The sequence below is a fragment of the Malania oleifera genome, chromosome 6, assembly GCF_029873635.1.
Source record: "Malania oleifera isolate guangnan ecotype guangnan chromosome 6, ASM2987363v1, whole genome shotgun sequence".
Lineage (NCBI taxonomy): Eukaryota > Viridiplantae > Streptophyta > Magnoliopsida > Santalales > Ximeniaceae > Malania > Malania oleifera.
The window spans coordinates 85,204,322-85,220,672 of record NC_080422.1 but is presented as its reverse complement, the minus strand read 5'-3'; the positions used below and the strand labels follow the sequence as shown (position 1 = coordinate 85,220,672).

Below are 16,351 nucleotides of genomic sequence, written 5' to 3'. Positions count from 1 at the left end.
CTCATAACCAAGTCTCCGGGCTGGAAATTTCGCACTTTGACGCAACTGTTGTAGTATTTTGCTACCCTCTGCTGGTATGCTGCAACATTTAGGCTAGCCTGATCCTGTCTCTCCTCCAGTAAGTCAATTTCTGATCTGAGTTCTTCATTGTTGGCATGTTCGTTAAAGTATTGCCTTCGCCAAGAGGGGATCCCTACTTCTGCTGGGATGACCGCTTCTGCGCCAAAGACGAACAGGAATGGGTTTTCCCCTGTTGCCGCTCTCTTGGTGGTGTGGTATGCCCATATGGTCGAGGGGAGTTCCTTTGTCCATCTGCCTTGTATAGATTCGAGTCGCGTCCTCAGGCTGTGCAGTATTGTCCGATTCATGCTCTCTACCTGTCCATTGCTCTAGGGGTGTGCTACTGAGGCGAAAAGAAGCTTAATAGATAGGTCCTAAGAGAACTTTCTGAAGCACTTGTTGTCGAACTGCCTCCCGTGGTTGGTAACTATCGCCCATGGGATGCTGAACCGACAAACCACTAACGTCCATACGAAGCACGTAATGTTCTGCTCTGTTATGGTGGCTAGGGGTTCGACTTCTACCCACTTAGTGAAATAGTCGATTGCTACTACAAGAAACTTTATTTGACCAGTTGCTTGTGGTAGAGGTCCCAGGATGTCCATTCCCCACTAGGTGAAGGGGCAGGGACTAGTAAGAGGGGAGAGAAGATTAGATGGTACGTGTGGTACTGCTGCGCATCTCTGGCTACTGTCGCATCTTTTGACGAGTTCGAGCGCGTCTTTCTTCATCGTGGGCCAGTAAAATCCCTATCGCATAGCTTTGTGGGCTAAGGCCCTATTGGTAAGGTGGTTTCCGCACACTCCTTCGTGGATTTCCCTTAGTACGTATTTCCCTTCCTCATTGTTCAAACAATGTAGGTAAGCCAGTGTTAGGGATAGTATGTATAGCTCCTGGCCTATCAGCGTGTATCTTGCTGCCTTCCTTCTCACCTTTAGAGATTCCTTATTGTCCTCCAGTAGGGATCCGTCCCGGAGGTACAGGTATAGAGGCGCCCTCCTATCCTCCTTGCTGATTTCAGATTCCACTGAGTTAATGATGTCCTCCTCATATGAGGGCTTCCTTATCCACTATAGATAAATAGCGTCCTTCCATTCTGAACCGATTGCTGAGGCCAACTTGGCGAGCGCATCGGCCTTTTTGTTCTCGGCCCTTAGAACATGTTCTATGTCTAAATGAATGAACTCTTTCGCGTATTCTTGGGATTTAGTGAGGTACTTCTTCATTTTTTGATCCCTAGCCTCAAATTCTCCTTTCAGCTGCTCTACCACCAGCTGGGAATCACTCGATACCTTGATTCACGCCACCCCTAGTGCTTCTACCAAGCGCAGACCTGCTAACAAAGCTTCATACTCCGTATCGTTGTTGGTTGCCAAGAACTCTAGTTTTAGTGCGAAAAGAGTTTCACTACTGTCCGGGGCTAAAATGATGAATCCAACTCCCCCTCCAGCAGCGTTAGATGACCCATCAATGTGCAACGTCCATACATCAGTGTTAACAACTGACTCAGGGAGCCTTTCGGCTGTGGAGTTGGCGAGCACTTGGGCCTTGGTTGGTATTGTATGTCAAACTCACTTAACTCGATTGACTTCTTCGTCATCCTTCCCGAACTTTCCGGCCGCTATAGAATTTGTCTCATTGGTGGGTTTGTTAACACAATTACCTTATGAGCCAGAAAGTAGGGCCTCAATTTTCATGCAGCACAGATGATGGAGAAGGTCGCTCTTTTCGCCGTACAATAGTTCTTTTTGGCTTCACTCAGCAACTTGCTAGTGTAATATCTGGGCTGAGGCCTCCTGACTTCTTTCCGGACTAAGACCGAGCTGACGACATTTTTCGTGGATTGTATATATAGGTAGAGGTCTTCACCTGTCTTTACCTTCATTAAAAGGGGTAGGGAACCAAGATATTGCTTGAGCTGTTCAAAGGCTTTGGCATGTTCCTCCCCCCATTAGAATCCTCCCTTCTTCCTTAATGCTCTGAAGAAAGGTAAGCCTTTATCCCCAGAGCAAAAGACAAACCTGCTGAGGGAGGCTATCCTCCCTGTCAAGACTTAGATCTCCTTCTTTGTCCGCGGAGCCTCCATTTCTAGCAGCCCTCTTATTTTGTCCGAGTTTGCTTCTATGCCTCTATGGGTCACCATAAAGCCAAGGAACTTTCCTGCAGAAATACCGAACACACACTTCGATGGGTTCCGTTTCATTTGGTACCAGCAAAGGAGTTCGAACGTTTCCCTTAGGTCTTTACCGTGTTTCCCTGCCTCCAAGCTTTTTACCAGCATATCGTCCAAGTACGCCTTCATTGTTTTTCCGAGCTGATTTTTAAAGATCCTGTTCACCAATCTCTGATATATGGTCCTGCATTTTTTAGCCTAAAGGGCATTACCCAGTAACAATACAAGTCCCCTTCGATGATGAAAGACATTTTTTCTTTGTTTGCTCGACTCATGGGGATTTGATTGTATCCCGAGTAGGCGTCCATGAAACTGAGGAGCTCATGCCCAGAGGTCGAGTCCACTAGCTGGTCGATTCGGGGGAGAGGAAAGCTATCCTTTGGGCACGCCTTATTCAAGTCCGTGAAGTCTATGCAGGTGCGCCATTTTCCGTTTGGCTTCCTTACTAGAACCACGTTGCTCAGCCATTCTAGGTAGTCTACCTCCCTGACGAAGTTGGCTTGCACCAGCTTCGTCACTTCTTCGTCGATTATTTTGATCCACTCCATTGCGAAACTCCTTTTTTCTGTTTCACAGGTCGGTGGTTGGGGTCGACCTGCAGCCTATGCTCCTCGACTGCAGGGTCGATGTCAGGCATGTCTACGGTCGACCAAGTGAACACATCAGCGAATTCGTCCAATAGTTCTCAGCTCCACTTTCAAGGTATCAGGAAGGTGATTTTCGATAAGTAAACTTCTCTCCTAGTGGCCCTTCAAGGGTATGTGCATAATGTCTTCATCCACTGTACTGATCTGGGGATACTCCCCCCTTACTTCTAGGTCTTCCACCGTTAGGGTTTCTCTTGCCTCCATCTTTCCTTTCATGGCCATTACATAGCAGCTCCGAGCAGCTGCTTGATCTCCCTTGGTGAACCCTGTCACGTGCGGTGTAGGAAATTTGATTTTAAGGTGGTATGTTGATGTTACAGCCCAAATTGCATTAAGGAAAGGGCAGCCTAGTATGATATTGTACAAAGAAGATTGGTCGACCACAAGAAACTCTGTCAGCGCGGTAACTTGCTGCAGGGTCATCCCTATTATCACCGGTAGCGTGATTGTACCGAAGGGGTGAACAATATCTCCACCGAATCCGACCAAGGGAGTCAAAACTGGCTTGATTCATTCTTTGCTGATTTTCATTCCGACCAAGACCGACCAAAACATGATGTTTGCTGAGCTCCCATTGTTTATCAATATGTGTCTGACTTTGTATATCGCCTCCAGTTGGGAGAGCACCAGTGCGTCATCATATGGCTGTTGTACCCCTTCTTCGTCTTTGCTGTCAAAGGTTATGTTGCCATCTTTTTTGTTTCGCTTGCTACCCTTTTCCCCTTTCTCCATCGAGAGCACCTGTTTAGTGTATCTTTTGCAGGCATCCCCGATGTCTCCTTCGCTGGCGGATCCTCTGAAGATCACCATAATTTCCCCCACGACTTGCTCTTCTTTCTCTTTTACGCTAGGCCTCCTCTGCTCAAGAGGTTCCCTTTGTGAATCTTCTTTCTTTATAAACTTTGACAGGTATCCCCTTTTTATTAGGGCTTCAATCTTTTTCTTCAATTGGATGCATTCTTCCGTGTCATGGCCATGATCTCTGTGGAATGCGCAGAACTTGGACATGTCTCTCTTGTGAAGAGGTGTTATCATGGGTTCATTCCATGAGACATAGTCCTTCTTTCTGATCTGCATCAGCAATTCAGAGCATGATATGTTCAGGGGCATGTAGGTAGAGAACTTACTGGGTTGCCCCCTTATCTTTGGGCTTGTGTGCAGTGTACTAGCCTCTTGTCGCGGATCTATAGGATTCTCCCATCTCCCTGCCGCTACTTTTCCTTTTTTGCTCTATGCGACTTCCTCTAGTGTCCATCATCTCCTACAGGTTGATGTATTTATGCGCTCGAGCCATTAGCTCTCCCATATCCACTGGTGGCTTTTTCCCTAGAGAGTATAAGAAACTTCTAGGCTAGAGAGCCATTTTCAAGGCTGCTAAGGCCACCCCCATGTCTAGGTTGCGAATTTTAAAGGTTGCAGTGTTGAAACAGTGCATGAATTTCTTTAGAGTCTCCTGCTCTCCTTGTGCCATACTCATGAGATGGCTTGTTGTTTTAGCAATTTTCCGGCTACTAAGGAAGTGGTCGGTGAATAATTGTTCCATTTCTAAGAAGGAATCGATCGATCCTAGTCACAGAGTTCGATACTAGTCCCTTGCAGTACCCTTAAGGGTTGTTGCAAAAGCCCGACACATGATGGCGTCTGGAGCACCCTGCAGTTGCATTAGCATTTTGAAGGTTTCCAAATGATCAATTGGGTCAGATAGACCTTCGTACCTTTCAAAGGTGGGCATCTTGAATCTGCTTGGCAGTGGAGCCCCTATGATCTCTTTGTTGAATGGTGGCTTTGAGGTCTTTAGGGACGCCTCCCCATAGAAGTGTCTAGTTCTGCCTTCTTTCATCATCTTTTCTATGTGATCTATTTTCTTGATCCTTTCTTCGAGCTCCGTGGATCTTTTTTTGGTTCACATCCACACTGTTTGCATTCTCTACCTTCTTGTTGAGGCAGGTTTTTCTTCGTTCTCCTTTATTTTGTCAGTTTTCTTGTCCGTACTAGGGCTCTCTTGCCGTTAGTGGAGGACGTGCCCTTCCTGACTCTTTTTTTGCAAGAGTTGGTTGAGCATATCCTTCATTTCCTTTTGGAAGGCGAGGAATTCCTCCCTACTAACACCCGATGGTTCAGCAGGTGTGGAGTGGATGGACTGGGACGATTCTTTTCTTGCAGCAGGGGTGGAAGTTGAACTATGTGAGGTCGGCATTGCCTAAATGTTGAAAGTCGAGAGCAAGATATGATCGCTCTCAAAAGCAGGTTCCCCCAGAAAGTGCCAACTATTATAGGGTAAAATTAGCAGGGTTGTTCTTTCGACTTTCACTGACCTAAAAAGGGAAGAAAAGAAAGGCTTGGAGGACCCGGGGTGTACTCCGGGGGATCACTCTGATGCCTAAGTAAGAGGGATACTTTAGAGAGGCTAAATGCAACAGTAGAATAGGTTGAATGACTTACCTTGGCCTGTTCGTCCCTTCTTATAGGGGCTCGAGTTGACCCTTGGTTGGTTCATCTTTATTGCACGGGGGCATGAATTGCTCCCTTGTTATAAAGTGCGCACTCGGCTATTTAAGCCACTGGCGTGGATCAGTCCTCCTCTTTATTGGGTTGGAGCTAATTACTCGTCTGAGTGTCTGACCCGGAGAAGGCGCGACACAGGTGTTGACCTGCTCTCATTGGCTAGATTATTTTTGGCATATCAGAAAATATTTTGCAACCAAAATAAAATACGAGCTTCTCAAGATGTTGCAATGAAAGTACAATCTCAAAATATCTATCAATGTCTTCCTAGGACGAACTTATTACCAAAGTCACCTAAGAATACTTAACGTTTTGCTCTCAAGAAAATTGAATCAATCAAACAAAGCAAGAAGAGCAAAATCTATCATAATAATCACTCAATCAACTTACAGAGAGTTTAAGCAATAGTAGAGGGTAAGTATAAGTGATATGAGTATGAAAATGAGTAGTAGGATTTTTTAGGATGAGAGAGAATTTCTTAATCGGGTTTCTTAATCCTTTCCTAATTTTCCTAAATGAAGGGGTATATATAGACACCCCATGAATTATAACTGTTGGGGACAAGGTTGGGATTATTAGAAAGGATTTAATGACATTTAGTAATTTTAACCTTGTTAAAAAATAGTTAACTGCTGTAAAAATGCAGGGTAACCCGAGAGCACCGGTCGACTAAGATGGGTTTGGTCGACTGCAGTTCTTATGGCTCGGTCGATCGGGCCAAAAATGAACTGTAGGTATGGTCGACTGGACAAGTATGTCCGAGGCAATTTTTCAAAGCGTCCGAGGTTCGGTCGACTAGGGTTAAAATGAATTAACTGGTCGGTTGACCAAGCCGTTGGATTCCCACACGTGGAAACTCGGTCGACCAGGTTGGTGCAGTACAAAAATTGCTCGGTCGACCAGGAAGTCAAACTGTTGACTTCAGGGTGGTTTGGTCGACCAGGGTCAAATAAGATTTAGAAGCTCGGTAGATCAGATTGTGGTCAACTAGTTGACCCAGACCGGGTTCGGTTGACCGGGGCCAAAATGAACTCCCTAGGTCGGTCGATTGAAGGTGCACAAAATGTGCATTTTGGTCCTGATTCATTTCACATTCACCCTATTCAAGTGCCTAACACATACAAGTGCAATGGTGAGTGTCCTAGGGTCTTTTTTAAGCCTTTTTGAAGACACCGAAAAAATCTAGCGTCGGTCGATGGAAAACCCCTAAGGTCTTTCTAAGGTCATTTTTAGTTATTCTTGGTTTGAGTTTATGTATTAGACCATACATGTGATGTGTGTGTGCTTATTACAAACCAAAGACCCTAATTACTATTACAGACCATTTGCTTAAATGAAATACATTACAACATAAAAATTGGGTCTTCAATCTTCACTTTCTTCCATGTGCATTAAGCTCTTTCATTTTAAGTTCCTGCACATAACCTCAAACACCCATTAGATATAATGAGTATTTTTCATTATCAAAACTAGGCATGACCTACAAGGTCAACAAAATTCGTCACTAATATTTGTGTATTAGTGAAGGATCAAAACCGTCACTAATACTTGGCCTTTAGTGATGGATCAATATTCGTCATTAATAGTATAGTATTAGTCACGGTTTTGATCCTTCACTAATATCTATAGAAACCCTCACTAATTATATAAAAATTAATATTTTTTAAATCATTAATTCCTGTGAAAATCTGTAATTATATTTTTGCATAGATAACATTAAACCATAAATATTAAAAATATTTATAAATTATTAAAAATTATAATTCAATATCAAATACAAATACATTATACAAATTTCGAATATTTTATACATGAATTCCATATGTTCAAATAACCAAAAAAAAAAATTTTTAAATCAAAAGTTGCATCCTTCTGTAACATGGGATGGTGTTGATGGTGTGATAGCCACAAATCCTACAAATTAAGAATTTTAAAAAAAAATTAGAATACAATTTTTTACCTTATACGTACTCTATAAGTATCAATGATTTGATAGAAAAATAAATGGATATTCAGACAAAATAAAAAAAAAATGATACTATTTTAAATTGCTAACTTTTATCAGTTTTGAGAAATTTTGGCAGCATTTCCCTTATAAATAGGACATTTTCCATAGAGATATGTTTGAAACCGAGGTGCTTACACAAACAATTCACAATAATCCAACCAATAATTAATGAATTTTATTAGTACACAAGATCTTCATATAATCAGCATTAAATAATTCAATGTGTTTATGCATCCCACAAACAATCTATATCAAACTATAGTTCTATGAAGAAATAAAAATGTGATGTTGAGGTTTACATGACTTCTTTTGGACTCAAAAATAACTATAATTAACAAATAATGCAAATGAGTCCATTATTGATAGAATTTTCACTTAACATACGCAAAAGTAAATTTAGAGATGAAGTTCACAATTCATTTGAACTTCACTCATCCTTTTAAAAATGTTTTAACATTCAACACACTATAATCATTTTCACAAATATGGTATATGACTTTGATTATTTTGCATTGGAATTTAACAAATTTTCGGCACCATGCCGATTGTAAATAGAACATTTTTCAAACCTGTAAGTCACAAACTTTACCATCTAACAATATTTAAGCATATTTCTTACATGATCAGTTTTCCCAAGTATACCCATTCATGAATATCTTTATCAAGCTCACATGTATTAGGCTTAAAAGTATGAGGTATAGATGCTAAATTTTCTATGCACAAGAATAGAACAATTATATACTAGGATTTGATAGCTTACCTAAAAAAAAATCATTATCATGATGTAAATGACTCTAAAATTGTAACATGTCATCCTCTTAACCACTTGGCAGTGAACCATTAACTACGAGGCCACTAACCCAAACAATGACACTGCGGATGTAACTCAATACCTCATTTTTTATTCTAAAATGTATATAGTAGAAAAAAAAAAACCCTCAAGAATAAGAAAGCAGAAAATCATATCATTGTGGCAAGAAGGAAATGACAAGCAAAAGAACAGATAATGCAGTCCCCACCCTACCCTCCCCCCCCCCCCCCCAAAAAAAATAAAAATAAAAATCTCATTAAACAAAAAAATCCTTCCCAAAACTGAATACAATTACCTCTAACCAATTGACAGTTAGAAATTTTTTAGAGGAAGAAAAAGAAAGGGGTAAACCTGCAAAATGAACCTCCAAGGACTCTTCGAAGACTACTAAAGCCCAAATTAGCATCCACCCATAATTTTGCAAGCCAAATTTACTCTTTATAATTTTGTGCTGGAGGGAATTCACCAACAAGAAAAGCCACCACAACCACTTAACCAAAAGGACAGTGGCTTTTGACACCATATAGCCAAGACCCAACCCTTCCTCATTCAACCTACACACCACCTCCCACTTAACAAAACTCTCTCTCCTCTCCCCTTCACCTGACCAAAGAAAATTCCTCGTAACCCTCCTAAGTTCTTGAGTTACCCCTCCAGGAATCCTTGAAGAAAAGAAAAAGTAAAGCATGATGCATATGATTTCTTTATGCCCTTTCTCTAGGGATGGAGTTGAGCCCCTATAACTATTTGATAATTATGCTAGGATGAAATTTAATATTCAATTATTTTTTACTCATCCTTTCAAAAATATTTTATCATTTATTTTAACATAATTATCTTTGTACAAGGTTTTACTTTGGGTAAAAAATCTACCAAAATTTCAGCAGCTTGTCGTCTGTAAATTGGGACGTTTTCCCATAAAACTTGTACCTGATAGGTTCAAATAAGCAATTTATGATTTAGTTCAAGACACACGACAACCTATATTCATTACAAGCATGCAATTCACATCCACTACATCCGCCATGCAGGAGGCATTCTAGACTACGCATGCAACCAGGTAGCACAATTAACAATTCACATAACATATAAATCATCCATAAAAGAGATTCAACCATTTAATGCATTATGGAAATCATTTTGCAATGCTATTTATAATGATATATCACCACCTCCCACTTAACCAAACTCTATCTCCTCTCCCCTTCGCCTGACCAAAGAAAATTCCTTGTAACCCTCTTACGTTTTTGAGTTACCCCTCCAAGAATCCTTAAAGGAAAAAAAAAAAAAAGTAAAGCATGATGCATACGATTTCTTTATGCTCTTTCTCTAGGGATGGATCTGAACTCCTTTAACTATTCGATGATTATTCTAAGATGAAATTTAATATTCAATTAGTTTTCACTCATCCTTTCAAAAATATTTTATCATTTATTTTAACATAGTCATCTCTATACAAGGTTTTACTTTGGGAAAAAAATCTATCGAAATTTCGGCAGCATGCCGTATGTAAATTGGACTTTTTCCCATAAAAATTGTACCTAATAGGTTTAAATAAGCAATTTATGATTCAGTTCAAGGCACACGAGAACCTATATCCACTACTAGCATGCAATTCATATCCACTGCATCTACCATGCAAGAGGCATTCTTGACTACGCATGCAGTCAGGTAGCACAATTAACAATTCACATAAAATATGAATATAATTAAACAAGCAACAGAACTATGAGTATAGTATTGAAATTACGTTTTACATACCTTCTAATGAGAGGAGCCACCTGCATCATCTGGTTGAGATCGAAGCATCATTTCTTCAAACTGCGTTTGCCTGTTCAGAATTGCGGTTAGCATGGCTTCAACGGTGGAGACCTTATCTCTCAATTACTGGTTTTTCTTTCCATCGTAGGCATCTGCTAAACCATTTCATGCACCCGATACTCAGCGTCTTGACGCGCTCATTCTATCTTAGCATAAGTCGCCGCACCCATCGAAGATGATGCTGTTGGGCCAATGTATCCACTTCTAAGACCTTTCTCCTAGCCCCTCACTTGTTCCTCAAGCACCTAAGTCGTTATCTGGTAATCTGTCATTTGCTAGCTCCCCTCTGCAACAAGTGCATCTCTCAGCTCAACCATCATCACCTATTTTCAATCATGAAAATGATGAACATGAAGAAATAAGAATACAATTTTGATATTTTGAATCAAATTATAAACTAAATATTTTATTTGAGTCACATGTTTGTCCTGCGCACCGTCACACCACTCCCCCGAGCGCTTTTGGTGTGTTCTCTAATAAAGATCTTGCAGCGGCTCCTCTACGCCCGTCTCGGGATCATGCTACATTATCATATAAAACATCATTAATATTAATTCAGATAATCGTAAGATAGTCTAATATATAGCAATTACCCTTCGATTAGTCTAATATATAGCAATTACCCTTCGATGATTTACGAATAACTTCGACCCACTGCAATGCGTCGTAGAGAGTTTGCTGCAGTTCGCAACATTTTTTTCACATATAGCCTACAAAAAAGATGTAATGACTTCTTATTAGCCACATCAGAGCTTAAAGTAGTTATTATAATGCAAACACATCACCTGATAGTGTGGATCGCGAAAATGGCGACACACCACCTCCCAATCCTCTTGGGATATCTTATCGTACGGGTGGGTTTCTGTTTGCTCTCCCATCGCGCGAAAATGTTCGTGCATTTTCACACAATAGGTCTTAAATTTATTGCATAGTTGGACGTCCACCACCCTTTTCACATGGTCTGTGTGGAGAATGTCCATATTGAACTCCTCCTACGTAGGTAATACAGTTAGAATGTTAGACAGTTGTTTGACTAATATATAAAGCTAAAAAAAATTAAAGGTTTGGGATTACTTACCAAGATGCACAGGTAAAGAACCATGCGCTGCACCTCAGTTTCCTACGGCCAGCTAAAGGTGGTGACTAGAGCATACTGTCGGCATATAATGCCAAGCTCTCGTATCCATGTTGGGCAATAATTGTCACGCGGGGTGGTGAAGCCTGAAGGAATGTCGATCCTAATGCACTACCCCGTCCTTTGCAAGTGCTTCTTAAGCGTCGTGCTCTTCACTACACCACGACCTGACCTGACCGTGGATGTTGATGATGAAAGAAGAGTTAAATTAAGAACAATACTTTAATCATATACGTAAATGAAAATCAATAGTTTACATAGAAATAAATTAATCGTAACCTTACCAATGCTGCTCATCATGGTGAACAACTCACCCTGCGTGTCATCCCAAGCTGAGGTATCCATGTCTGGCCGAGGTCCCAATGGCTCAGACAATGATGGTGCCGCATCAAAACCGATGGGCTCCGCCGGTCTTGAGGATGTCAAATCATCCTCACTTTCTAATGTGTCTTCCTTTTCACTGTAGTACTCGACCCATGTTTCATCTTCCCCATCAGTCTCCTCATCATCGATGAAGTGAACGTCGACAGTGTCACGGCGTCCTAGAGCGCGGGTGCCCCGAGGTTGGTGAAATAAAAATTATAAATTGAATTTTCGATAAAAAATAGGAATGGAGTCGCCACTAACCTTTTAGTATGGTTAGAACACTTGATTACTACCCAATTAAGGGTAGAATTGGTCTGCGTTACCAAAGTCGGGATTGAGAGTTTGATTACGTGAGGGGAAGGTACGAGCACTCCCTACGCCCGTTCTTATGAACGGTACCTAATTAATTATGAAATTATCCCAAAATAAATTTAAAAAATATTTTATTTTACTCCCCTTATGTATTTACAAAGTGCAAATAAATGAGCCACAAACAATATACAATATGTGTGTGTGTGTGTGTGTGTGTGTGTGTGTGTATAAATTCCCTCAAAACCGGGGTACGTGAAGTTCAAAGAGCTCATACCATTTCGTTAAAATCATAGGGATAAAAATCAAGAAAATATTTTATGAAAATAGCTCCGAGATTTGTTTTAAAATTTATAGAATTTTTATAAATAATTTACAATATTTCCAAAATTTTCTAGGAGGTTTCAATACATGATAATAGGATAATAAACTAAGATATTAAACTACCACAATACATATAATAATAATAAGAATACATATCTACTAAAATATTACAAATACCAAAATAAGTAATAAAATACCATAATACTATATATATATTAAGATACTAAAGATACTATAAAAAGTAATACCATATATATTATAATACTAAAAAAAATACCCTAATAAGTAATACTAAATATATACACAATAATAATACCATAATAATCCTAATAATGATAATAAACATATAATATGAACGTAAATACTAAAAATACCATATAAACTAATAATAATACTAAAACACCATAATAATAAACTAATAATTATAAACTAAAATATAAATACCACCATAAGAGTAATATAAACATAATGATAAAGATAAACCAAATAAACTACACCTAAAGATAAACATACTAATATATGAACATAGTAATAAACCTATAAATACCACAATATATATATATATATATATATATATATATATAAGATGAACATAAAAATGATATAAACATGATAATAAACATTATAAAACAAAATACTAAAACATCACATAATAATGAAAATACCACAATACATAAATTAAAAATCATGTTGGCAGAAATATAAAACATGTTTGATATAGGCAAAATAAGAGCAAGAGCAACTGGCATAATATAATGGATTAAACACACGAAAACAAATTAAAATAATACAAAAAACACACAAACTGAAAATCAAACATAGATAGGGAAAATTTTAAAATACATAAAAAAGAAAAACAATAACAATAAATGCATGAGTGGATGTGTGGATCTGTAGTGTGAGTGTTTTTGTGTGTTGTGTGTGGACACTGTGTGTGTGAATGTGTGTGTTTTAGTGTGTGTAAAAGTATATGTAAAAAGTGTGCGTTTGTGTGCGTGCAGTTTGTGTTTTACTATGTGTTTAAAGTGTGTGTTGTGTGTGTCTGTGCTGTGTGCTAGAGTGCGGGTGAGCTAAGAGGCTTTCCTGTTTTTCGATAGATTTAGCAAAAGCCTTGCTTAGTGACATCTTCCCGGACCCCAGAAATTGGTAAAAGATTGCAAACGATCAATCACGAACACACGACATCAAAACAACATCATCATTAAACCACAAGCAGTGGCAGAGGGTTAGCAGCAGCAAGATATTAAAAACAGGGTAAAAGTAACTTCACATAAGCAAATCATCTCGAAAACACACAACTTCCTGCCAAGTGTACATGTATTCGTCCATAATGTCGACAAGAAATTCTCCTTCGTCTGCTGCGGCTAGCAGGGACGCCGTGAGGTGCTCACGGCTATCTGTTGGTTCTGCAAGCGATTGCCTCCTCCTCTATTCTGTTGTGTGTGCGTGGAGTGCTACAAGAGTTTTTGCCGTGAAGGTGGCTGTGGGAGGGATAAGGATGCTGCTAGAAGGCTATTGGTGGCTCGCAGCTGTGAGATTGCAGGAGGACCGTGAGGCTGCATAGGGTGTTCGTGAGGCGTGAAGGAAAAGTTGTGGTGGCTGGGAGTGGAACTGCTGCTGCAAAGAGGAGCGGCTGCTGCAAGGACTGCTACTGGTTTGGTCGAGAGTTTGGAGAGGCTAAAGCGAGAGGACGAGAGGCGGCGGTCGTGAGAAGGAGCCTTTTTATAAACTTTTCTTCCCTAAAACCCTAATGATAGATATTAGAAGTAATAATAATAATAATAATAATAATAATAATAAAGCAATAATAATAATATTTAAAAGTAATGATAATATTAATAGTAATCATGACAATAGAAATAATAATAATAGTAATAATAATAATAATAATGTAATAATAATGATAATAATAATAATAATAATAATAATAATAATAATAATAATAATAATAATAATAATAATAATAATTTTGTTGTATTTGGTCCGGACAAAAATAGGGTGTCTACAGACAGAAGGTTCAATTGTAATGTCATCAGTCCCTATGTGTTCTGTCGTGGCACCTACCCTATTCAATGGTATAAGATCGGCTCTTTCTTAGACAAAGTTGAAAGTAGATTGCGCTGCTGTACTGGCAGATGACTTATCTTCTTGGAATGCAGCCACGCTGGCACTCTTCTCCCCATCTGCAAAACTTCTGTAATAGTATAAAAACTTCGGGGAGGAATCTTTTGGGCCACTTGCCATTCACCCTTCAATTTTGTGTTTATAAGGTAAAACACTTATTCTGCCTATGTCGCTAGCACAAAAGGGTCATACCATGTCTTACTGAAATTGACACTAGTAAAGTAGACATCCTTATCCCGATTTTTTATTGCTAATTGTTAATTCAGGTGTAATCCGAAGAGCGGGGGGTCAATTGGGTATTTTAAAAATATTTAAGATTATTACCACTTAATCCCTATTTCTATATTTAACAAATTAATTGCAGGGGTTTGAAATTGATTCAAATTATTATCTCAATAAATTCTATTTTACCCAATTAATTATCAAGTGTGTGTGGGGTTATAGAACATACATACATGCAAGAAAGGTAATGAAATGCATTGCAAAAATTAAAAGGAGTAAAGGAAGAGAGAAGACAAACACAGTTTTTACGAGATTCGGTCAACCCGACCTACGTCCTCGCCTTGAGCAACTCACTCAAGGATTCAACTAAATCTCTACTCCTTTAACCAGGATGGAGCTTCTTTTACAACCGCTACTTACAAGAGGTACAACTTCCTCCTCACCGAGTTCACAATTCAAACCGTGATTACAATATAGAATTTCAAATCTGCAAAACAACTCAACATTGTTTCTAATAAAATTAGTGAGTACAATGAAAAACCTAACACATATCCATATGATAAAACTTGAAGCTTAGTATGTATGTAGCAATGTAATTGTTATATGAATGACATGCTTCACAAAATTTCCCTTTGATCAAATCTCCCAAAAATAATTATATAAGTAAATGCTTTGAAGAACTTAGGGTTTTAGTTCAACTCTCTAGATGCAAGAATACCGAATGTGATCTTATAAAAAATTGGTCTTGAATATTATGAAGATCTAAGTTCTTGCTATCAAATAATTTGTGAAGTTGAATCTTTAAATAATCTTTGGTTTAAAAGAATATGACTATTCCGCTTCAAATATTCAATCCTACCAAATGAGCTCAATACAAATATGTAATTCAGTTTTTCTCCAAAAATCTAGGTCAATAAGTTTTATTCCAAATATCCAAAACACAATATGATCATGGTATATGAATATGTATATATATATATATATATATATATATATATATATATATATATATATATATGATATGTGTTCCAAAGATCAGAAAACCTAATATAATATTATTCAAAAAATATCCCTCAATAATATATATATAGTTATGGGCTCTAAGAATGTTTAGTCAAGTGGTTTTGTAACATTGAAAATATTGAGTCTTTAAATGAATACACACTTGAATAAAAAATTTTTAACCACTGGAAAAAAAACTTTTCTTTAGTAGTGATCTTTTCAAACAATCTATATGTATACAAGTATACTCAAGATCAATCTCTCAAATAATATTCAATAATAGATTTTGAGATGAAAAACTCTTTGAGAATAATTAGTAACAAACATATCGATTTACCAAACCTCAATACTAAGTTGAATGCACAACAATTGCTACAATGCCTTTTGAAGATCAATGTAGCATTAACCCATATTTGACGTATAAGCTTTGAAATCCCAAGCAAGAATTCAGCAGTGTGTTCAATGCTCTCCCAAGTTGTGCTAAACGTTCAATACACTCAATCTTATGCCAAAAGTTGAGGCACTAAGTTTTAGAGGTTGATTATGTATTTAATCTCGGCCTTAGGATAAGTCCTGACCGTTGGATCAAATTGATCAAGTGTATAACCCGCGTGTTCTCTTGCTAAAAATCAAAATTTTAAACTTCCCACAGGTTCAGACATCTAAGGTCTCAGGTTCAGACGACTAAAGTTCCTTAAAGCTTTAAAAAAATGAATTGGACACAGGGTCATACATTTAAATTTGGTGTTTAGACTTCTAAAGTTATGGGTTCAAACGACTGAGGTCAAGGTTCAGTCTTCTTATGTACTTCTGCCTGTTTATGTGTTTCTCCAATAAATCTTCA

The 16,351-nt window shown here is 38.5% G+C and overlaps 1 long non-coding RNA gene across 3 annotated transcripts; it reads right to left on the bottom strand.

Moving 5' to 3' along the window:
* Nucleotides 1-6,541: 6,541 nt before the first annotated feature.
* On the bottom strand, nucleotides 6,542-13,831 carry LOC131157733 (uncharacterized). 3 transcript variants are annotated; one of them, XR_009137313.1, is made up of 8 exons: nucleotides 11,788-13,831; nucleotides 11,445-11,702; nucleotides 11,104-11,332; nucleotides 10,811-11,017; nucleotides 10,649-10,735; nucleotides 10,462-10,546; nucleotides 9,966-10,348; nucleotides 6,542-6,799 (listed from the first exon to the last, which is right to left on the bottom strand). It is a non-coding gene; the product is annotated as an uncharacterized LOC131157733 (long non-coding RNA). The 3 variants fall into 3 exon arrangements; XR_009137312.1 differs by lacking the exon at nucleotides 6,542-6,799 and adding an exon at nucleotides 7,176-7,299 and having other exon boundaries at nucleotides 10,445-10,546; XR_009137311.1 differs by lacking the exon at nucleotides 6,542-6,799 and adding an exon at nucleotides 7,176-7,299.
* Between the last annotated feature and the right edge of the window lie 2,520 nt (nucleotides 13,832-16,351).